Here is a 24340-nt window from a genome sequence, read left to right on the forward strand (position 1 = left end):
TAATACAGCTGCTCGTACATTCCTTAACAACCAAGCCTCCTCTTCTTTACCTTGCTACTTTTCTATTTAGAGGATAGGGTAAAGGTTTCTCTTCAGTTCTCTTCAATTATGATATCCTTTTATCTAGCACATATTATAAATTCCTATAGTTCAATGCAAAAATTCTCCTCATTCCCAAAGTATTTGGACAGGGTATTCTTAGCCACAATGATATCATAGGAAGTATTATGTAAAAATTTCCCTCAAGAATCAAATATGTAAGATTATCCTACTCTGTAACAACCTAAATGAGAAAGAATCAAAAAAGAATAGATACTTGGATCTGCAAAAAAAAAAAATTATCCTAGTTCATACAAATGTCATATAATATAGAAACAAATCCTTTTCTAATTCTTTTAGGATTATAACCTGCTATGTGCCAGATATTTTACAAATTATATCTCCTTTCATCTTTTCTATGAGAAAACTGGTTAATTCATGTCTTCATGTCCTTCTGATTCCAGAGCCTATGCTTTTTTCATTAAACCATACTGGCTATTTTCACCTTGAGAGTATATGATTAATGTCCTAATTTCTTAAAAGACTTAGATATACTAAATTTTGTGTCAATTTATAGAACTAAAACCCAAATCCTTTACTTTGTTTGTTTACTCATTCATTCAAACGGCAGATGCAGCCTAAGAATGGTGCACTCTTGATCCCACCATTCTCAGCATTGACCTACCTACTTTCCTACTTTTTCTCTTCTCAGGGGTCGTGACAGTGGACTAAGCCACTTTCATCTACTCATTTCTACATGTGCTTTCCTGTAAAAAAAAAAAATCAGCCACCTCCTCTGAAAGGTCTTACTTTTTCCAGCCTCTCTTCTAATCTGTGACTGAGGTAGACAGAGGAGGAGAAAGATGGAATACAAATCCAAACATTCATTAAATGTAAGATGCCAACTTACTCTCACCTATGAGATTCATCCCTGGCTCTGGGTTATACATATTGTAAGCTTTCTGGACAAAGTCTACTTCTTCCTTTATATCTTGACATGACGGGTGTTCAGTAAATGAAAGTTGAGGAATAATAATACCAAAGTGGAAACTATGGCCCCCCTCCCCACTGGCTTCATGTTGCATTCAAAAGAATTATCTTTTATGGCATTTAACTTGAACTTTATGTTTTTTCCTTGCTAAGAGCTATTAACATTACTATTGCACCACAGAGGGGATTTTTGTTTTTCTTCTGATAGCCATCTTTCAACAAGTCTGGCTGCAAGTAAATGAGATCAGGATTTTAAGAGCCAATTGTGTGGCTTATTGTTTGTACTTGCTAAACTTTATTTTCCCCATAGTTTGCCTCAGTTTCTATCACTGACTCTATCTTGCAATGAAAATTAATGCTCTGATTTAAATGAGTGATATGAAACATGATCTATTACGCCTGCTGGCACACAGTATGTTTCACCTCATTACCACATTATTAAAGAATAATTAGCATCTCTAGGGATGAATTGGATATTACACATCCAACATTTGTAGATACATTTACTCACAGTTAGAAAATGGTGGTTCTATCCTTTCCATACACTAAGCCTCAATTATAAGTTTTACCAGTCCTGAAAATTGAAATTATTCTCTGGGGAACACAGATTGTGTTAACTGCTGAATCACTTGCATGCTAGTGGAACCCAGAAACTTTCCACTTGCATGCTTATATACTGACCCTATAGTCATATCTGCCTTTCTTCCAAAGTTATTTATACTCAAGTTGTTAAATAAAATGGAGACTGACACCATTTAACTTAAATATTTGGTCTCAGAATCCACAAGTGTTCATGATATATTCAGATAATTAAGACCAATTTAGGCCACTGTTTAATGTATTGAAGAGGTCACTTATACATCTATATCATTATCTATACTTCAGTTGAATGTAGAAACTGAAATACAGATTTAATGTAAGTTTAATGCACTTTGAATTATCTTTATGTATTGACGAGTTAGAATTTAAACATTAAAAATGTCATTTATTCATTAATTTCAAATAAATTTAAATCAAAAGTTAACCACATAAAATATAAGATCTCACAAAATCTACTCTTATCAAAAATATAGAAGGTTATTCAGAGTATAAAATAGTGTAGTTTAATCCTTTGTTATCAGTCCCTTGGTTTAATTTTCTTTTTACCATTCTTTTCTTTTCTCTAAATTCTATTTTTTCCCCTCAAATCTGCTAGGCTTGCAGTTTCCTATTTCCTTAAAATATTTTCAAGTTCATCTTACTGCTTTAAAGATAGGACTGTGTCTTATACTCTGACAATTCGAAAACCTTACATTCTTGTGTGTTTGTTTTGGCAGCTGGTTGTTCCTGCTTGTTCTTATCCTTGATGCCTGGCTTCCATGAGTGCTTGATTAAATTTTACTGTGATTTTCCCATTTCACTCATGGAACTATTGGGTTGGCCAAAAGTTCATTCGGGTTTTCCACAACATCTTACAGAAAAACCCAAACGAACTTTTTGGCCGACCCAATATGTCTGGGAATTCCTGGGAGCCTAGGAGCTTCATTTGCTTCTACTAGGTACACACAGGGCACAACCAGTTCAGGACCACCTTAAACCAAATCCACACCTAGCATTCTTGAAAATTCCTAGGTGAGGTGTATTTAAGCAGCACATCCTTGAGAACATAAGGGTTTGGCTGTAACTTCTCAATGATTTATTTCATTTTGGTTTGATTTTTGTGCCATCTTCTACTCAGCACTAAAGGTCGGGGGGCAGGGAGTCTTGACCTCTGGCTCACCCTTATCCTGAGGGGATAGCCTTGGGATCTCAGCTTTATGCAGAGAGGTTTCCCCTTTGACTCCCTATCACAGGTGGGCGCTGGGCTCAAAGCGACCAGGTTTCGCAACCTAGAATAATCCCTGCCCATGTCCTCAAGCAGAAGTGGCTTCAGTGTTCCACTTACCTTTCTGGGTTGTCATTTTCCTCTAAGATTTTAGCCAGGTAATTCCTTACTATTTTTTAGCTTTCTGATGCTTTTAAAATTATGTATGTGTTCATCCCAGGTTTTTTAGCTGTTTTCAGTGGAAGCATTGGTCTGAGTATCCTAGCCCACTATGTTTCCAGAAATAGAACCCTCCCTAGATTTAATAAGCCCCATTAAAGCAAACATATTCTACGTGTCTGAAGTGTGTGTGTGTGTGTGTGTGTGTGTGTATATATATATATATATATATATATCTTATATAAGGATACTGGTGCATAGGACCCCAGGAGTAACTGAACAATCCAAACCACAGAAAGAGAAGCTTTTTACCATGTGCCGAGATGGGAAGAACTGAAAACAGTAGGAGACTGTGAACCTTCACTCCGCGTCACAGGTTCTCAAACTTTAGAAAGACTCAGAATTGCCTGGAGGGCTGTTGAGAACACAGATTGCTGTGTCCCACCTGCAGGGTTTCTGAAGTAGGGCCTGAGAATTTGCATTTCTACTGAATTCCTAGGTGACGCTGATGTTGCTGGTCCAGAGACCACCCTTTCACCACCCTATTGCAGGAAAGCTCTGGAGTTTCACTGCTTAGATCCCAATCCTAGTTGCCCCTCTACTACACCTGTGAATTTAGACATATTTTCTCACCTTCTCCACACTTGTTTCCTGTCTCGGTGACTAAGATTCCTCACCTGTAATAAGGAAACTGGTAGTACTTACCTCAAAGGGTTTGTTGAGAAGATTAAATGAAACGAAGGATGTAAAATGCTTAGAATAGTGCCAGTATTTAGCAAGCACTTGGTAATATCAGCTATTACTAATATCATTAACACTCACCTATTTTTTTTTTTTTTTTTTTTGCAGTACCCGGGCCTCTCACTGTTGTGGCCTCTCCCGTTACGGAGCACAGGCTCCGGACGCACAGGCTCAGCGGCCATGGCTCACCGGCCCAGACGCTCCGCAGCATGTGGGATCCTCCCGGACCGGGGCACGAACCCGCGTCCCCTGCATCGGCAGGTGGACTCTCAACCACTGCACCACCAGGGAAGTCCCAACACTCACCTATTTTAATTACATCATATTTCAGTATTTATTCTCTTTTTTACCTATGTCCAATCTCATTTTCTTTTGTGAAGTTGCTCTTGCTCCCGACTCCCTCCCTGCTGCATGTCTTTAAAAATATTCTAGCATATGGGCTTCCCTGGTGGCGCAGTGGTTGAGAGTCTGCCTGCCGATGCAGGGGACATAGGTTCGTGCCCCGGTCCGGGAAGATCCCACATGCCGCGGAGCGGCTGGGCCTGCGAGCCATGGCCACTGAGCCTGCGCATCCAGAGCCTGTGCTCCGCAACGGGAGAGGCCACAACAGTGAGAGGCCCGCGTACCTAAAAAAAAAAAAAAAAAAAAAAATATTCTAGCATAGTTTCCTTGCAACTTTAGTTTACATGACACTCACAGACTAGTAGTCACTATCCCCCTTCATGACTGTCTACTTTATGACTTCTCTATTGCCAATCTTTTGAGTTTATTAATGACTACTGTATACTTAGCTCTTAATTATACTTCTTAATTACATACTTAATTCTGTCCATTTTTCCCAGTTTAAATTCCCAAGAGAGAATCTGACTAGTCAAATTATCATTTGCCGCCATGCCACATCACAATCCGTGAACTTGCTGCCGTTGGACCAGGTCACCCTCCCTGGTCCCATCAGCTGTGGTGCAGCAAAATGAGAGGGTGGGTGGAATAAAATGAGGCTGCAGAGGGCTATCTCCAAAGCAGTGACTATGAATGGGGACGATGCACTAAGAAAGGCCTGGAAATGAAGCACACACCATGATTGACAAGTCTAAATACCACTGTAAGCTTAAAAACATTTGATGTTTTTGCTCAATTTGTTCTCATTAAAATTAAGTACTGTGATTAAATTCCATTATATCCAATAATTTCTCTTTTTATACAGACCCTATTCAGATATATCTGAGCTCTCATGTCATGTGCTTCACACATGTTAAGAACACTGGAGGCTGTCAGCAATAAGTATAGCAGGACCTTCATGAATGGGAATAGGAAAAAGCTGATCCCATGACAGGGGTGAAGTTCTACTAAGTGTATATTTACACTATCTGCTTTGATATTACTATTAGATCCATCAGTCAGGAAATATGATAAAAGGGATAATTTTTGAAGACTGCCTGAGAGAGTGATATTCAAAAGAAAATCCGTAAGACAAACATGAAGAGCACAGCAAACATTAATAAGGATGAAAACAACATTGCAACTCTTTCTAGAAATGGCATCAGATAATAATTCTATACAAACTGTGGGAGTTCCTTTAAAAACACCATCTTGAAATATTAACCATAACAGCCCTAACTTCTTACAGAAATACTGGTTGTGGATCCGTCATCTATGAGTTTATTATGAAAATCTTCACTGAACCTATTTGTAATGTTGAAACGTTACATGTACACTTTTATTTTCCCTCATTCTCCACTTCACCATGCAAAGCAGAAAATGTAGGTTTCTCACCTCAAGACGTCCACTAACACATTATATGTACATATATATGGTATATATGTTCGTATATACTTATCTTTCTTGAATTCATTTTATGGGATTCCACCAGCTGTTTCAAGAAGTTAAGAGTTGTGAGCCATTCTTAATGATATACATTTGTTTTCCATTTAGGAAACTGACTGGACCTTTTCTCATGGACCACATCACAGGGTTAGCATCCAGCTCCTGGGTCCTAGAATATATTTCCTCTTCCTGACCTGAATAAACGACTTGCATAAACAGTTTTGTTCAGGTATTCCTCAATTGTGTGAGACTGTCATATCATTTGAACTCTAAATTATAAAATAAAAAATGTTACAAACATTACAGCACATAAAACTTAGAGCATGACTAACTGTCCAACAGAGAGAACAGGTGACCAGGTGAATTAAGTAATCTCTCATAGCTTTACCCTTCTCATCTGTAAAATGTGTATACAAAGAACGTACATCAAGCCGAAATTGTGAGAGTTCAATGAGACAATGCATGTGAGCACTTGGCAGAGTATTTATTTTTATGAAATGTAAGTTCCTTTCCTTTTCTTCTACAGTATATAATAGAAGACAGAGCCTGCATTAAAATGTGATGCTGCTCTTTATTTTTATTGAGCATTTAGGAAGAGATACTATAAAGTTCCTTGAAGAGCAGCCACTAGCTTGTTCCAAAAGTTAATTAACATAAAGAGCCAGATTTCAGCCAGGGGAGGAGAGAGCAACAGTAAAGGGTATCATTTTATACAAAATCTTTTTTGTGTCTCTACGTTCAGCTAGATTGTTCTGATCCTCCCTCAAATGGATCCTTTCAGCAGCTAAATCCTCATTTTGGGAATGTGCCTTTGTGTCTCTGTAATTCCAGCCAACTCTTGACTCCACACTTCACCCTTGGAATTTTCCCTCAGGCCTAGGTTCATCTCTGTGGTTGTCGGCCTGTTTCTAGCTGTCCCAGTACTAGTTCTCAGGTTTCTGATACCATGTCTGGTATCAGCTCTCCCTCACATTTTGTTGCAGAACATGGAATCGCTCCAGGCATGATCAATTTACCAGTGTCCCTGGGTTTGGGGGGCCCAGGTACTTCCAGTCTCAATGCTACCCTTTTCTAGATAACCTCCCCAGAGGACAGATCTCCTGTTCTTCTCATGCCCCTAGCCCTGTTCCTTAACCTTTGGGCTATAACAGCTTTAAGCATAAATAAAGGGATAAAAATAAGTTAACCAAAGAAGAAACTTCCATCATTTGAGGAAGACAAGAAGGAGGTGGACAATAACAGGTAGAAAAACAAAAACCACTGTAAAAGTCTTTAAAAGTTTTGCATAAACATCCCCAGTATTCAAACAACTGGGATCTAGTGGTCTTAACCAACATCAAATCTCTTCTACACTAAAAGCTTTCAATTCAGGTTCTTGGGGTATTTTTCCTTTAAGTTATTATTGACACTTTTATTATCAGAACTAGTGTCAAAATGAATTCATTTCATTACCTATCTTATGCTACGGTCAATTCTGCTGAAATCCATCTGTCCTGTCCTGTCAGTCTCTCTGCCTGATTTCATCACTAGGAGGGATAAAATATACTTCTCCTCTGATGAGTGAATGACAGACTGATACAACTTCTAGCTTCCCCAGTCTTCTTATTTGCTAGGAACCATGACTATGGGAACTAAAGTTTCAGGATTAACCTAAAAAAAAACAAGCAAAAACTTCATTCACTTTGCTTTAATAACCACAGTGTCCAAGCTAAATATGAGCACCTTAACACAAGTTACAAGTACCCAGAAGATGTGCGCTCAGAAACGCCATGTGTGCTCAGCCGTCTGTAAATAAAGTCCTACATAACATCTGCAAATCTCTCCTGGTGAAACTGGAACTTCATTATAAAAAAAAAAACCAATAATTTGTTTTAAAGTGCAGAGACATATAAAACTGCTCACGGAAACCCCCTTCGAAAAAATAATTATGTCAGTTATTCCTTTCCAAACAGAATTGCAATGCAGGGTAGAATGTTAAGTCTTCCCCTCTAGAAAAAGGAAATCGTTGTTCTAAAATACTCTTCCCCTCTTTTTTTTCCTAGAGTACAAATCGCGCAGAGTATTCTACATGAAGTTCTTCTGGTCCCCTAAAACTGGTAAAACAAACACCTATTATGAGCCTGTTTAAATAGGGTACCAGGCCACGAAATTATCCTTTGTACACAGTCAATTGTAAAGGTGGATATTGTTTTAAGACATGCCTTCATATTTATCACTATTTTTTCTCTCATGCTAACACTTAAATTTAGCATTTTTAAGATTAATTATGTAAGACTTATGATCTTATTAATAGTCAAGTATCTCTCTCCTAAGACTTCACTTGACCATCTTACTCTCCTGGTCATGTTCTTCCTTAGTTTTTATGTGTCTACGGTCAAAAGTCTCTCCCCATGAACCTACTAACTTCATGTTGAAGCTCACACATCAGCCAACAAGAACAGCTCTACCACTCACCTTGACTGACTGACTGCTCTCCAATTTCACCATCTCCTTTTCGCCTCTGAGTCTTGAACATGCTTCCCCTCTGCCCTGTGCCATCAGCCTTTCTCCCCAGCTATACCTCCATCCCTTCAGCCAAGTCTAACTGCAATGTCCCAGATTGGGGGAACGTCTCCTGGTTCCTTGTCCCAGTCCCACCACCTTCCACTGAAGACTGGAAAAATGAATAGGCCGTGGGGCGGGGTAGGAGAGTATATGTACTAGGAGCTTGGATCCTGGAGATGAATCGTGGATTTCAAATCTCAGATCTACCATTTACTAGTTATGAGGCCCAGGGCAGGAAAACATCACTTCTCTGGGCCTCTGTTTCCTCATACACGAAATATAAACAATATCGTTATTTTGTGAGGATTAAATCTGTCAACGCATGTAAAGCACTAAGAACAGTACCTGATGCACAGTAACTATTCAGTAAGCATTAGCCATGAGTATTACTGCCACAAGATCTGGATTTCCCACATCCTATTATATGATGTTATAATGTAATTATATTATAATATAATTACAATATATTATTATACTGTAATTGTATATTATATAATATATTGTGATATAATTACAATATATTATTATAATTATAATATAATGTTATTATATTATATGTAATTATATTATTATAATTCTTATTCTTACAGCATGATCTTCCAAACATTATAAGCTCTGTAAGAGAAAGGATCTTGTCTGACTCATTTATTGCATTCTAAGCACTAACTATTGTATACGGCATAGAATAGGCACTCAAAAACATTTAATGATTCAACGAATAAGTGAATTATTGTCAGACAGTGACTCTATCTCCAAGTCATGAGTCCAATCTTCCATTTAGGGAACTGTCACTGTATCCCTACAAGCCCATGTCCCCCACTAACAAACTAGAGGGGTTCAACTGCTCTAGAATGACTTCTCAACTTCTCTCACACCAAGTTCCACTGTGCATTACCTTTGAGGCTTTTGGACTTGAGTCAGCCATTGGACTGACCGTTGGAATACTCTAACTTGATGTTTTGGAATCTGGACTACACTAGCTGATCCTTAGAGTTGCTGAGTGTTTGCACTTGGTTTGTTTCCAGGACTATTTACAGGACTTGGTATCCTAGCTGTGCATAAGAAATACCTTGCTCTGGGTCACCACCTGAAGGAGCATTTCCTCACATTTAGTCTATATCCTATCCCCACCAGGAACTGAGGAAATTGACAATATAACACCCCCAACTGTAACTCTGTTCACTAACTAGGTGGCTTTAAAGAGAAGAAAAATTGGGCTTCCCTGGTGGCGCAGTGGTTGGGAGTCCGCCTGCCAATGCAGGGGACACGGGTTTGTGCCCCGGTCCGGGAGGATCCCACATGCCGCGAAGCGGCTGGGCCTGTGAGCCATGGCCGCTGAGCCTGCGCGTCCGGAGCCTGTGCTCCACAACGGGAGAGGCCACAACAGTGAGAGGTCCGCGTACCTCAAAAAAAAAAAAGAAAAAAAAGAAAAAAAGAAAAATTATCTGTTCTGAATATCAGTTGGAATTCTATTATTTGTTACTTTCTCATTATTATGGTACAATGACAATAGGTGTTAATAATGACTTGACCCAATACATTCAGTATCAGTTTACTCTTCTGTGTTTTATTAGTTGTAATGTTTAAGATCTTCCAAATTCATAACACCATCCTATTGTCCGTGACATGTAACAGAAAATGTTTCATGCTAACAAAATCATGGGACAATACTACAAGGTTATATACAAGTCCATATCAAGGGCACTAAAACAATGGTATTTCATCTGTTCATTCAAAAACATGTATTGAATTCCTACTATACTGTTGTGTATTAAAATAAAGGATAGAGATGTAAATATGGATAAATCATATTCTATGCCTTTAAAAGTTCATAAATTAGTCGATTTAAATTTAGGTTAAAACAATACTGAAGCATTTGAAATTAAAGCAGTTTCCAGTTTTGCTCTTCACCAACAAAAACGGTACCATCATGATCTTGAAGGACAGCTGCTAAAATCACCTCTTTTGAAGTGTATTATTTCTATTAAATCTTTCTAAATATATGTAGAACAGATCTAAAACGACTGTCTCTCCTTATGACCCTTCATTTTTCGGTCAGTATAGAGTCTAATAGAATAACAAATGCATTATAACGCTCTGGTCTTAATATTCAAGGAACATCCCAGGAAAGGCAGAGAGGGAATCAAAGTTCAACAGCCATAGACCTGCTCCCTCCACAATTCTCCTCGTCTGTACAGCACACTCACATTTCTGCTACGTTAAAACAGTAAAAACGTGTTCATACAGCAAGAAGGAAATAAGGGGAAAGGACGACACTCTCAAGTGTTTATAATCATAGACAGTACAAAAAGCAGGCTCTGGTCAAGCTCTGTTTAAATGTATGCATTTTTCTTCCAATAGAGCTGTAGCCTGTCAGGAATAGATGTAATTTGCGCTCTTAAACCTCCAACCATGGCCTTCACTAATGTTTCCGTTCTGTTTTGCCTATTAATACACTGCCAAGGAACACTTTTGGGTTAGTCTACAGTCCTGACTTTGGAAGTAGAAATACCTGGATTTGAATCCCTCCCCCACTACTTGAGGACATCTTGATCAAGCTCTTTAACCTCTCTGATCTTCACTTACACAATGACAGAAATAACAGCTACTTCATAAATAACATATGAAGATGCCTAACAAATGTTGGTTCTCTAACTGTTGAGTCAAAAATTAATTTTTAAAAAAGGAGAAGGAGTAAGACAATGAAGCCAGGAGGGAAAAAAAAAAAAGAATAAGTCAGGGGGAAGTAACAGGAAGAGGAGGAGAAAAAGAAAAAGGAGAAGGAGGAGGAAGACAATGGAAAAGTTTTTTAAATCATGTCATCAAGTATGGAAACCATAACCCACTGGCTTCAAAAGCAGAACAGCTATAAAATTAAAAGAAAAACAGGAAATAAAGCCATAAACTGGTGGTTTGCTTGAAATGCTGTGTATCAGTGAATAAAGAATGAATGAATTGTACCAACCTAATAGGGCTGAGAAAAGGCAGAGGCATGTGTCGAGCATTCCTAGACAATGTATACAGTTGACCCTTGAACAATGCTGGTTTGAACTGTGCAAGTCCACTTATCCGCTGATATTTTTCAATAGTAAATACTACAGTACTACACTGCCCATGGTTGGCTGAATCCGGGGATGAAGAGGAACTGCAGATAATGAAGGCCAGGGCTAACCGTAAATTATAAGTGGATTAACCCCCGCAGTTATTCAAGGGTGAACTATATATCTTCCAACAAGCCTAGTTACAGTCCAAATGCCACAGTTGTCAAAGAATATTGAGAAGTGGTAGTGAGACAGGCTATAGCCATTTTCAGGACTGCCTCTTCTATCAGTATTTTAAATAAGGATGATTTGTTTGTAATTGATTCATCAATTCAACCAATATTTATTGAATGCTTTCCCTCCAGTTCTGCCCTCCAGCACTCTATGGTCTAGTAGAGGATAACATCCACAAATAACCAAAATACAGAATTTGTGATAAATATAGTGAGAAATGCAAATGAAATATAATAAAGACTCAAACGAAGAAAGAATTACCTTTGGTGGGAGTAGTCTGAAAAGGCTTCATGAAGGAAATGATATTAATTCATTCATTATGCATTAAGCAAATACATTGTGGCATTTTCCCATATACCTGATACTATTTTAAGGAGTCAAGAAACACATCCGTCATCGAGACAGATGAAACAAACTTTCAAAGAAGAAAATAATAAACATGCATACAGATTTATACATATATAAATAAGTTTAGACAATGACAATTGTTTTTGAATATTGAAATAGGGTAGTCTGATGGAAAGCAATTTCAGGCAATAGGAGGCAACTTCGGGTAATGTAGTCAATAAAAATTTCTCTGAATTTTTAGCATTTGAGCTGAGAATTAAAAATATTCTTGGCAGGGACTTCCCTGGTGGCGCAGTGGTTAAGAATCCGCCTGCCAATTCAGGGGACACAGGTTCAAGCCCTGGTCCGGGAAGATCCCACATGCCGTGGAGCAACTAAGCCCGTGTCCACAACTACTGAGGCTGCACTCTAGAGCCCGCGAGTCACAACCACTGAAGCCCGCATGCCTCGAGCTGGTGCTCTGCAACAAGAGAGGCCACTGCAAATGAAAAGCACGCACACCGCAACAAAGAGTAGCCCCCGCTCGCCACAGCCAGAGAAAGCCCGCATGCAGCAACAAAGACCCAACGCAGCCAAAAATAAATAAATACATTTATTAAAAAAAAAGAAAAGAAAAGAAAATATTCTTGGCAGAAAGATTAGGAAGTGTAAAGGCCTTGAAATGAGAATGGGCTGAGCATGACAGAGCATTCGTAAGAAAGAAATTGAAAAAGAGTGCAGAGAGGTACTCAGGTGGCAGATCACATAGGGCTTCCTAGGTGAAGGAATTTACCAGAAGGAATTTACATTTTACTTAAAATCTGTAGGAAGCTGTTGAAATGTGATTTATTTCCATTGTTAAAAAGACTACCATGGCTTTTGTGTGGATGGAGGCAAGACTGACAGCACGGAGACCAGGTGGAAAGCTATTACAAAGTTAAGAGAGATGCTGGTAACAGTTGACAGTAGTGGCGACTGAGAGAAATGGACAGGTCCAGGCTGTATTTTGAAGTTAGAGCAAAACATGTTGAATAAGTGTGTGTGTGTGTGTGTGTGTGTGTGTGTGTGTGTGTGTGTGTGTGTAAAACTGACTGACTTGACCATTTAGAATGCTGGTAGAGAAAAAGGTAGAGAAAGAAAAGTAGAAAGGAATTCATGTTTATTGGTCATCTGCTATGTCTAGGCACTTTATATCAATTACTTCATTTAATGCTCACAACAATTGCAGAGGTAGATATTATAACCCCTCCCTTTTTTTTTCTGAGATAAAATTAAGGGAGAAATATGTTAGGTAAATTGTCCAAGGCCCCATGACTAGCAGAGAACAGTTTCAAATCCAGGTCCATCTGACTCAAAACCTGTGTCCTTTTTTGACCTAGTATCTCTCTGGGGCTGTGAAAAGGCATCAGTAAAGACACAAGGTAAGTAAAGGTATGCACAGGAAACATCAGTGTTTCCCAGTGTGACTGGAGAATGTTCACAGGGGAATAGTAAGAAACTGAACTGGTTACAGCCTTTAACAACTCTCTCTTCTCCCAGAATTTCACCATGATGTCCTGTAAAACTCTCGGCTTAAAGCATCTCTCCAGCTCCACCTCCCCAGCCATCCACACTTACTGACTTCCACTGCCAAAACTCCATTTGTGAGCATTTTCTGTCCATCCTATGGATGTGATTTTCTAGAAGAGCCCAGGTTTTCTGAGTGCTGCACAGGAGACAAGAAATTTGGTTCTCCTCTGCTCCACTCATGGGGAGCCCCTTTGCTCCTATTCCCATCTCTCTGGAACCTCACCAGCCCCAGAGAGAATAATGGGGTTCCCAGTCTCCTGTGATTCTCATCAGGTATGGCTGCCCCGGCCTGCCAGTCCTCAGCCCGTTCCTGAACCCCAGACATGGTTTACAGAGCAGCTGTGATCTCCTCAGCCAGCTGATAAGGTGACACTTGAGACTTTTCACTCTGAGGTTTCCCAGCCTCATACAGGAATGTCCAAGCAGCACATGATGGTCTCACAGTGGCCAAGGGTAAGTTCTAGAGCCTTCCCCTAGCACTGCACCCTGAGGCTTAGCAGCAGCCTCCACTGGAAAACCTGTGAAAGATAGCCTTCCAGGTTTTGGCCAATCCTGACGCTGTTTGGCCTACACATCTCCAAACCACCCTGGACAACCTGCTGAGTTAGCCTTCGGCCAAGCTACCTGACCCACAGGATGTGGCTTTTTCTAATCTCCACAGAGGGAACTAGATCAAGTAGAGGTCCTGGATTAGAAGGATACTACTATGTAATAACAAAATGGATAAATCCACCAGGTAAATAATTTTATATGCACACAACATTATAACGTTACAACAAAGAGAGTAAAGACTGGCCAAAGTACAAGAAGAAAAAAACAGATGATAGTGTGTGATTTCCATATATCGCTATCACAAATGTATAGGGCAAGCACATAAAAATAATTAGAAGTACAGATGTGAACAACAGGATCTTAGACATATTCTGTAGCACTTAATATGTGCCAGGCACTATTATAAACACTTCACATATTAATTAATTTAACCCTGAAAATAATTCTATGAAAGGGTACTATTATTATGCATATTTTACAGATGAAGAAACTGAACACAGAGAGGTTATGCCCAAGTTCACAGAGCTAATAAGTAGCAGAGCCAGGCTTGAAACCCAGGCAGTCTACCCCAGAACCTATGTTCTTAACCACTATGTTATACTGCCTCTCTAAATAATACAATTAACAAACTTATCTAAATTATATAAAGAATCACATATCCAATAAGCAGAGAATACTGTTTTTCAAACACACTCAAAATATTTAGAAAATAATAATTGACCAAACTGGCTCATTCACAAAAGCAGTCTTTACAATTTTTTAAATAGAAAAAAAGTATGAATTAAAGTTAAAAGCCTTAAATGTCTGTATTATGAATAAGATAGGTAAAAATAAACATATAAATTTCAAAGTTAAAAAGAAACAACAGAACAAAACTAAGGAAAGTGGAAGCTAAGAAACAATAAAAACAGGGCCACAAATTAATATAGTAGAAAACAAAAAAATAGAGATGATCAAAAAACCAGAGGCCATTTTCTTGAAACAGACAAACTGATCATGAAGAGAGGGCACAAAGAAATAACACTGGAAATAAAAACTGAGTCATTGGTATGGATACACTAGAGTTAAACTTCCTTTACTGCCATCTTTATCTTGGTTGCAATTTCAATGGGAAAAATTTTAGTTTAATCATCAAACATGATGATAACTTTAGTGTATTCTGAAGAGGTTTTCTTTTAGATTAAAGGAGTTATTGTATATTCCTAGGTTTCTAAGAGTTGTTTGTTTCCTTATTTGATAATGAATAGATATATAATTATATTGAATGCATCTACTGAGATGATATTATTTTTCTCCTTTTACTAATATGATAAATTACTATTTATTTTCTAGTGTTCAACTAATCTTCTTAGCCTTGGGATTAAAACAACCTGGTCATTACATATGTCCCTCTTTATATATTGCTGGATGGATTTGTTAATATTAATTTTTGCATCTAGATTTATGAGGGAAGTTGACCTATAAATTATTATTTTTTTTTTTTTTTTGCGGTATGCAGGCCTCTCACTGTTGTGGCCTCTCCCATTGCCGAGCACAGGGTCCGGACACGCAGGCTCAGCGGCCATGGCTCACGGGCCCAGCTGCTCCGCGGGATGTGGGATCTTCCCGTCCCGGGGCACGAACCCACGTCCCCTGCATCGGCAGGCGGACTCTCAACCACTGCACCACCAGGGAAGCCCTGACCTATAATTTTTCTTTCTTGTATTAGCCTTGTCAGATATTGGTACCAGGGTTATGCCAGCCTCAAGGAAAGTGTTCCCTTTTTTTTTTTTTTATGAAGTGGTTTCGTAGAATTGTGATTATTTTTCCTTGAATACCTGATAAAGCTCTCTGAGCAATCACCTGGGCCTAGAGTTTTCCTTGTAGGCAGATATTTTACTATAAATAAAACTTTTTTAATGGGAGAAAATTGGATACAGGAAAAGAATACAGAAGGAAAAGTATGAAGATACGAGAAGTGACCTTTCAGCAACATGGCAGACTGAGTTGACAAGGAAGACACTCACCCTACAAAACAGAAATGCTGGATAAAACATTAAATTTCCTTTGTAATAAAAAGCCAAGCTCAAATAATAAAAATAAAGGGAAATCTCCCAAGTACCTAAAATAAAAAAGGAACTCAAACCAGAAGTAAGCTTCAGTTGTCACCATGTCAGCAAAAGAGGGTGTCAGATCCTGATACAGGGCTTGGCTGCTAAGATTTTAATGCCCACTGAGTACAGTTTTCAGAGTACCCTATTTAAAGCCAAGTCCTATCAGTGAAACAGTGATCAGGAAAAATTCCTCACACTAACCTAGAAAATTGGCAAGAAAGTTTACTATCTATTCAGGTATATAATTGGAGAATAAATCTCCTGAGGCTAAATTGAAACCCTAAGCAAGAAACATATAAGGGTTTAGTAGGAATTGTACTAACTGCATAGTGCAGGGACCCAAAGCCAAAGAAAATCTGCCCACAAGCTAATTTTAGGACCTCAACAAAATCAAATGCAAAACCACTCTGTAGAAACACTAGTAAGTACACAATCCAGGGTACGCTAGACTCCCTGCTAAGGATGCACTCACAGTCAACAATCAGTAACCACACAAGGAAACGAACCACAATGAGGGAGAGTCAGCAGACCAAACAGTTGGAAGAATCTGCACCACTCTAAGAGGTAGAAATAATACAACAATATTAAAGAGACTGTAATATTGAAGAGCATACAACACAAAATAGGCAGATTTGAAAAAGAACCAAATGAAACTTCTGGAAAAAAAAAAAAAACTATGGTTATTGAAGTTGAAAACTCAATGCATGACTTAAAGAGTAGATTAGGAGCTTCCCTGGTGGCGCAGTGGTTGAGAGTCCGCCTGCCGATGCAGGGGACACGGGAAGATCCCACATGCCGCGGAGCAGCTGGGCCCATGAGCCATGGCTGCTGAGCCTGTGCGTCCGGAGCCTGTGCTCCACAACAGGAGAGGCCACAACAGTGAGAGGCCCGCGTACGCAAAAAAAAAAAGAGTAGATTAGAAAGAGTTGAAGAGAACTTACGAAAGATTTGAGAAAATCATACAGAATGTAGCAACGAGAGAAAAAAAAAGGAAACTATGAAAGAAAGAAAGATAAAGAGGCTTGGAGAATCAAATGAGAAGATCCAAAATGTACTTAATAAGATTTTTTTGAAGGGGATATTACAGAATAAAGAGAGAAATATCTGAAAGATAAGAACTGTCCAGAAATGAATACAAACTAAAGTCCTCAGGTTGGGGTGGCAAACCAGGTTCCAAGCAGGAAAAATAATAGCAAATCCAAGCTTAGACTATAATAAAGAACTGCAGAAACAGAAAGGCAAAAGAGATCAATCTTAAAATAACCAGAAAGAAAAGACAGCTTACCTAAAAAGGAATGACAAACCGAGAGAAGACTTCTCATCAACAAGTCAGAAAACAATAAAATATCTTCAATGGGCTAAGTTAGGTACAGAATTCTACCTACCTACTCATTAAAAATTAAGTTGCTATAGACCCTCAAAAAAAATAAAAAAGACCAAAAGGATTTCCTATTATTGGAGGAGGTCACTGAGAGGACGAGACCTTGAGCTGGAGACTCCTCACCCCTTCTCTCCTTAGAATGTCTGTTTGTTCAGACCACTGTTACCACATTAGGAGCTACTTCAGGGGCAAAGCCTTGAGAGACTAATGTGTTTTTGAGATCATTCTGTACTGTATACATGACTGAACCCCGTTAAGGCCTCCACATAAACTCCAGTTGGTGGATGTAGAAATCAACTCATCTTGTAGCTACCCAAGACAAGTCTCGTATGTAAGTTCCTTTTCTTATTAAAACTGCCACTTATGAATCTAGAGTGGTCTTCCTCTTTCTTTGGTCTCTCCTTGCCCTCTGTATATACCGGGGGATTCAAATTTCTCCTGGGAACTCCTGAGGTTGTGAACCAACACCTACTTACATACAATTCCTGAAGAAAACTACTAAAGAGTGTAAATAATTTAAGAAAGAATGGAAAAAAATACCTTGATATCTGTTGTAAGGTAGAAGGGGGAAAAAAACAAGTGAAATTATCAAAGGAACAAATTAAGTCCATATAAGGTACAGTTGATAGGTTGCATATTGAATGACACTTTTCCAATACTCCAGAAAAATTCCTTGGAAGAGGTGAAATTTTGAAAGTATCTTTTAATTACAGAAGAGAAAATGTCTGGCACACAGAGAGACACTCCAACATAGGGTGTGGCTTAGGAGAAAACTTCAAGGCACAAGCGGGATCACCTGACCCAAGGGCTAGTGAACAAGTTCACCTAAGAAAAGCACGGAAGACCCTCTGGGGAATATGAAACAATAGAAATGAGGTTTTCTGTGTGCTCCAGCAAAGGACTCTGAAGTGGAAATAATGAACTAAACAAAAAGCAAAACAGGTTTCACTTTGAATCTAAAAAATTAATATTCCAAGTAGTACAGTATCTTTTTAGAATTTTGTTCTCTACTGCTTAATGAAATTATGTATTTTCTGGACCTTCTACTTGGTAAAAAAGAAAAAGAAAGAAAGAAAAGAAAGAGAAATATTAAATATTCATCTCATGTATTTATCTCTTCCCCATCAACCATCAGTCTCATTTAACCAGCCTCTCCCAGTCTGATCTAGGCCAGAACAGCTACTGAGTTGCCCTGAAGCATTTTCGATGACAAACAGAGTGACTTCCAGCCTGGGAACTTCCAGGAATTCCTCCCACCTAAGAATAAAACAATGCTTAAAGGGAACCTCTCAGAGATTTAGTGCTAATGGAAAAATTGCTCCAATTTGTGTGTTTGAAGTTTCCTAGAAAAGAAATCCATGGGTATACAAACCCAAAATATTTTGGAACACACACATAATTCCCAGAATTCCTAGCTTCTGTATAATTTCCCCCATTTCAAAATAAATGTCTCAACATCTCCAAAAGAAAAAAAATCAAATAAAGCTTTATTAAATGTTTTAAGAGCAAAAACAAAGTTTTAAGAGTAAATGCTCTAAAGTATTAAGTGATTTAAGAGTAAAATTCACCATTTTTTTAAGTCAAATTATTTCAAGGACTTAAATAGCATCCTAAACATATTAATACCTCTCTCTGTAACTCCCACTGGGAACCCTGTTCCTATCCAAAGAGAGCTCAGAGCTTAGAGCCCATGATACTCCCTGATGCAAACATTTTTATTAGAAACTTACAGAATGAACTGAGTCTATAGCAAAAGAGTTAAAAGAGTTTTGTTTTATTCAGTGTTAATCACTGGATGGTCTTAATATGGGTTGAACTGTGTCCTCCCTAAAATTCATACATTAAAGTCCTATCTCCCAGCACCCTGGAATGTGACCTTTTTTTTTTTTTTAGAAATTAGGATGTTTCAGATATAGTTAGTTAAGATGAGGTTAAGATACTGGGGTTGGGTGAGCTAATAATTCAATATGACTGGTGTCCTTATAAAAAGGGAAAACTGACACAGCACACAGGGAGACCACCCTGTGAACATGAAGACAGAGATCTGTGCCTCTACAAGCCAAGGAACACCAATGATCGTGAGCAAAGCACCAGAAGCTAGGAGAGAGGCATGAAACAGATTCTCCCCTACAGCCCTCAGAAGGAAACAGCCCTGCCAACTTCTTGACTTCAGCTTTCTAGCCTCCAGAACTGTGAGACAATAAATTTCTGTTGTTTAAGCTACCCAGTGTGTGGGACTTTGTTATGGCAGCCCTCACAAACTAACACGGTGTTCCCTTTGCCGTGCCTTCCTGGGCACATCTTCTCAATTTCACACATTTCTCAAAACAGAAGAAGGTGGCAAAAAATAACCTGTAGAAAGCTATTCTTTTTCAGGAAATTTTGTACATAATGTGAGAGTTCATATAAGCCTCAGTTGCCTCCCACGTAAAATAAATTTAACATCGACCAGTTAGGTTTTTTGTGAGCCACGCAATGTATCTAGTTCCGTGTCGGTCCATAGTAATGACTCAAAAAAATAAAATGGTAGCTGTTATTATTAGAAATAAAAATGATGCTACTAAGCCTGTGTCACTAAGATGTGTGAGCTGAAGTGTTCCCTCAGGAGTCCCTTCCAGCCATGCTGTCTGCAACAGATGACTTCATCAGGCTCCAACTCTCCCAGGGCCTGAACTGGTATCTTAAATTTATAGCCAAGTCTCAGACTTTGCAAACAGCACATCCTGCCCCGCTTTACATCACCATCATCTGCGATCACTGCCGCAAATGCAAATCATTCCTCTTCCCTTTTCCTCTCATCCTGTTTCCTCTCTCCTGACCCATTCATTCACATCCTATCTCCTCACAAATCCTGTGGCCTTCCAAACTATCTTCTCACAGGAACTCCGCATCTAATCCCCACTTTAGCTGAAACAAGGTTCTCCATAGATGACGCCACCTCCCCTACAGCCCTCCCCAGTGGAGTCTGCTCATTCTTCAACATGCCATTCTGAGGTGTGTGCCACCTGACACCCTCTAACCTTCTTCATCATTGTCATCTCCCATCTGAAGACATCTCAATGAATCCTTATTAAATAAAAATTTGATGCCTGACTCACTGGCTTCCTCAGCATTTTAAGCTCTGTTACTATGCAGGTTACTTTAACACACATGTTCAACGCTGCAGACTCAAGTTCCTTGATTTCAATCCCACAATCTTCATTTCTACTCAAGCTGAATTCTATGATCAATCACTCTGGCCATTCTTACCAATGAATCCCAAATTCTTTGTTATATTGTCCTTCACATGCAAAATCTCAACTCTTGTCAGTCCAGCACATCCAGGTTTGACTCTATGATCTGTCACTTCAGTCTCTCTCTTATCAATATTCTTCTCAACCATATCTTAGTTCTTTAGCCACAACTGCTCAACGAAATCCCAGTCCTAGGTCAAACAAGTGATTAAACTCAGCAATTATACCCAGGCTGCCGAGAGCTACTGGAGAAAATCACAAAGGTAGGCAGTATTCAAGCATCACAAGTTCATCTTCTGAACCACAACTCATCCTGGAAAACTGTCTCTGTGTCCACAGGTAACTCCTACCTCCAAAACTCCACCATTTTTCTACAATCCCTTACTTACCGTTCTGCCACTTCCCTCCTCTCAACAAATGACCCTCCTTTCTGTTTGAGAAAAAAAAGAGTCCATCAGACAGGAAGTCACCCAACATCCTGTATCCTCACCTACCACCTTGTCCATGACTATACCTATCAATGGTCTGCTTCTCTCCTATTACACTCAACCAAACGTCTTCTCGTGCCAACAGCCAATCCTTCTACTTTGCATTCTATCTCCTCTTACTTCCTCAAAGTCCTGGTTTTATAAAGTATCTGTTCTCCCTTTGGCATATTTTATCTCTTCTATTCTACTGACTTTTCTAGCAGTATTTAAATATTTATCCTCTCTCCCACCTTAAAAAATGTCCTTTCTCAACTCTAAATCCCAATTACTAATGATTATTGAGAATTTACTGTGTGAAAGGGATTGTGCTAAGTTTTGGACATCTAGTATTTCACTCCTCACATCAACCTTATAGAGTAGTAATACTATCCCCAGTTACTGAAAGTGAAGCACAAAGAAGTTACAATCACACAACAAGTAATTGGTGGAGCCAGTCTTCCAACCCAGGCATCAGACTCCAGAGCCTATGCTTTAAACCACAATGTTATGTTTCATGACAGAACCACACTGCATTCATTAGCTCCATTTTCTTACCTGTCATTTCAGCCTCCTGACTCCACAACTCCAATGAAACTGTCTATTTTATTTTAATCTTTTGGTTAAAAGCCTTTATTTTCAGTAACTTTTTAAATGGATAGAGTTGACAACTTCTCCTGCTTTAAACTAACAACTTTTTAGATTTCCAAACCCTGCTCCTTCCTGTTTCTCTTCCTATTTACCTGGACTCTCCTTTGCAGAATCTTTTATGAATGTCCCTTCTTTTAAATGCTTGTGTTCACCATAGTTCTTGCCTGTCTTCCTTCTTTTCTCAGTCTACATACTCTCTTTAGATGATCTCGTTCATTCCGATGGCTTCAGCTATCACCTATATAAGTTTCAAAGTGGAGAGGACAGTTACCTGGCACTATTCACACTAACAGTGACAGCTGGAAATGCTGAGGGGTGGAACCTGGAGACTGACAGGCCAGCCAAACAGATTCACACAGGGAGACATTTACTTTCATAAATTTACCATCAACCAAGATCTGGCTCTCAGACTTGCAAACTCAGAAACTTTAACTTGACACTGTCAGAATACTTTAAACAATAGAGGCAGATGTATAAAACTGGTATGCCAAAATGTGAGTTACCAACGAGGAATATAACTGTCTGTGAATCTGAGGTATATGCCAGTCTGACCAGAGCATTCTCTCACCATAAGTAAAGTTCATGAGGTTAAATTATTTGGAGGCTGTTTGGTGAGCACGGAACCAAAACAAGGAGAGTTAATAGTATGATCCAAATATGTAATGACATCATTACATATTTATAAAGATAAACAGTCTATCACCACAGTTGGAACATTGCTCATGATGGACTAGTTATTTAAGTGTAGAATGAACTAACACTCCAAACCGCAGATAGAACTTGGCAAAAATATATATATCTGATTTAAAAATGGGCAGAGGATCTGAAGAGACATCTTTTCAAAGACATGCAGATGGTCAACAGGTAAATGAAAAGTACTCAACATCACTAATCACCAGGGAAATGCAAATCAAACCCACAATGAGATATCACTTCACACCTGTCAGAATGTCTACTATCAAAAAGGCAAGAAATAAGAAGCGTTGGTGAGGATGTGGAGAAAGGGAACCTTTGTGCGCTGTTGGTGGGAATATAAATGGGTGCAGTCACTATGGAGAACAGTATGGAGGTTCCTCAAAAAATTAAAACTAAAGCTACCATATACGTGATCCAGCAATCCCACTTCTGGGTATTTAACAAAAGAAAACAAAAACACCAACACAGAAAGATATATGAACCCCCATGTTCACTGCAGCATTATTTACAATAGCCAAGATATGGAAGCAACCTAAGTGTCTGTTAATGGATGAATGGAAAAAGAAAATGTGGCATGCATACACATACACACACACACACACACACACACACACACACACACACACACAGAGGAATATTATTCAGTCATAAAAAATTGGAAATCTTACCATTTGCTACAACATGGATGGACCTTGAGGGTTTTATGCTAAGTGAAATAAATCAGATAGAGAAAGACAAATACAGTATGTTCTCACTTATACGTGGAGTCTAAAAAAATTTTTTTAAAAACTAATGGATACAGGGCTTCCCTGGTGGCACAGTGGTTAAGAATCTGTCTGCCAATGCAGGCGACATGGCTTTGAGCCCTGGTCCAGGAAGATCCCACATGCCGCAGAGCAACTAAGGCCATGTGCCACAACTACTGAGCCTGCTCTCTAGAGCCCGCAAGCCACAACTACTGAGCCCACGTGCCACAACTACTGAGCCCATGCTATTGAGCCCGCATGTCACAGCTACTGAGCCCGCCTGCCTACAGCATGGGCTCCGCAACAAGAGAAGCCACTGCAGTGAGAAGCCCACACACAGCAACGAAGAGCAGCCCTCGCACACCGCAAATAGAGAAAGCCCACGGGCAGCAATGAAGCCCCAACACAGCCAAAAATAAATAAAATAAATTAAAACAAACAAACAAAAAAAACTAATAGATACAGAGAAAAGACTGATGGTTGTCGGGGCAAAGGGTGGGGCGGGCAAAATGAGAGAAGAGGGTCAAAAGGTACAAACTTCCAATTATAAAATAAGTAAGTCATGGGATTGTAATGTAGAGCATAGTGACTACAGTCAATACTGTATTGTATATTTGAACGAGGCTGAGAGATTAAATCTTAAAAGTTCTCATCACAGAAAAAAACAGTTTCTAACATGTGTGATCACAGATCTTGACTTATCGTGGTGACCATATCACAACACAGACAAATATCAAATCGTTATGTTGTACACCTGGAACTAATATTATATGTCAATTATGCCACAATTTTTTTTAAAAGGAACTTGGTTGTACAATGTCTAAGTCTGTTTCTGTGACTCTTTTTTCATTGCTGACCTCTCATACTTTTGGTTGAGACTTTATTTTGGACAAGTTAATGTATAAGGAACTTATAACAAAGACTACCACCCTGAGAGTAACAGTACATCTTAAAGCTAACTTTACATATCTTTTCTCTTTCATTGTATGCCAATTTCGTATTTTAATCTACAGAAGGCAATCATATTTCCCTTTTTTCCATGTTCTAAGGGCCAAGTCCAGTCTTTTGGACTTTATTAATAGCTCAGAAATCCATACCCTTCTTCCTATGCCCAAGTCCCCCCAATTTTCCTCCCTGAATTGCTATGACGGCCTCAGATTTCAGCTCTCAGCTCTCAGGACTGCCTTACTCCAATCCATCCAAGACATAAAGATCTAAAATGAAAACCCAATCATGTCACTTTTCACTTACA

General features: G+C 38.9%; 1 protein-coding gene across 1 annotated transcript in view; it reads right to left on the reverse strand.

Annotated features, from left to right (window-relative positions):
* The window catches only part of HMCN1 (hemicentin 1), a 522545-nt gene that overhangs the window by 489496 nt on the left and 8709 nt on the right, over nt 1-24340 (reverse strand). The gene's annotated exons all lie outside the window — the stretch shown is intronic.

The sequence above is a fragment of the Tursiops truncatus genome, chromosome 1 (assembly GCF_011762595.2).
Source record: "Tursiops truncatus isolate mTurTru1 chromosome 1, mTurTru1.mat.Y, whole genome shotgun sequence".
Lineage (NCBI taxonomy): Eukaryota > Metazoa > Chordata > Mammalia > Artiodactyla > Delphinidae > Tursiops > Tursiops truncatus.